This window comes from Apium graveolens, chromosome 9 (assembly GCF_009905375.1).
Source record: "Apium graveolens cultivar Ventura chromosome 9, ASM990537v1, whole genome shotgun sequence".
Lineage (NCBI taxonomy): Eukaryota > Viridiplantae > Streptophyta > Magnoliopsida > Apiales > Apiaceae > Apium > Apium graveolens.
Genome location: NC_133655.1, coordinates 42,644,721 through 42,646,031, shown reverse-complemented (window position 1 = coordinate 42,646,031; position 1,311 = coordinate 42,644,721). Strand labels below are relative to the sequence as shown.

The 1,311-nt window shown below is 37.9% G+C and overlaps 1 non-coding gene across 1 annotated transcript; it reads right to left on the bottom strand.

Moving 5' to 3' along the window:
* Window positions 1-952: 952 nt before the first annotated feature.
* Window positions 953-1,059, bottom strand: LOC141688516 (small nucleolar RNA R71). Its single transcript, XR_012561954.1, has one exon. It is a non-coding gene; the product is annotated as a small nucleolar RNA R71 (small nucleolar RNA).
* Between the last annotated feature and the right edge of the window lie 252 nt (window positions 1,060-1,311).

The following is a 1,311-nucleotide window of genomic DNA, read 5'->3' as shown; positions in this document are numbered from 1 at the left end:
AGTTATAATCCCATATTTGTGATATATAGTATGCAACTCTCTTTAATTCTATTAGTTAATGTTCTTTAGTATAATCTCTAAGTTAATTGTACTTAACAACCTCAATTTGTTATTCGTCTTAGCATTGGATAATAACCATACCATTATTGCATAAATTCATTGATTATAATTAACTTAAACCAGTCTATGTGGGAATGAACTAGAATTAATTTCTATATTACTTGCTATCACGTATACTTGCGTGAATATTAGCGCGTGTCTTCATCCTAACAAGTTTTTTGCGTCGCTACCCAGGACTCGTGGTTAATTTTTAGTTTATGTGTTTGGCATCATTGGTCGTTAAAGTTCATTGACTCGGACATTGTTACTTACTTATTTCCTTGACGTGTTTCAGGTACTCTAGCGATCATGTATGGATACACGTTCTCGGTCTCGTAAGAGAATACTGGATAAAGTTGAGGAAGAAGTAGTAGTAGCTAAGGAAGTTTTCGAAGAAGTTCTTGTAGAGGAGAAAGTTGAAGAAGAAATCTTATTTGAGAAAGAAGAAAAATCTCTTATTGTAATGGGTGAACCAGAAGTGAATCCAAAGGCTTTGATGAACTATTCTTAACCAAAGATCAATGATATTCAGTCTAGTATTTTCAGACCGACCATTACAGCTAAAACTTTTAAAATAAAGGCTGGCACGATTCAGATGATACAGAATGCAGTTCAGTTTGGGGGTTCTCCTATAGAAGATCCCAACATGCACATCAGAGATTTCATCGAGATCTGCGACACCTTCAAGTTCAATGGAGTGTCTAAAGATGTTATAAAGCTAAGGTTCTTCCCATTCTCTCTGAGGGATAAAGCTAAGAGCTGGTTACATTTTCTACCACCAGTCTCTATCACTAAATGGGAAGATTTGGCTCATAAATTCCTTACTAAGTTCTTTCGTATGGTGAAGACTGCTGCAATCAGGAATGCTCTTACTCAATTTACGCAGCAGTCTAGAGAATCTATGTGTGAGGCTTGGGAGCGATATAAGGAGATGCTAAGGAAGTGTCCTCACCATGGGATGCCTGACTGGATGATCATTAACTGCTTCTATAATGGTTTGGGTGCTACTTCTAGACCCATGCTTGATGTAGCATCAGGAGGAGCTTTGTGGGATAAAAACTATGATGAAGCTTACGAATTGATTGAACTGATGGCTGCTAATGAATACCAGAATCCTTCTCAGAGACTACCTCAGGGCAAGGTAGCAGGAATTCTGGAGGTGGATGCAGCTACTGCTATAGCTGCGCAGCATAAAGCTTTAACGATGAAGGT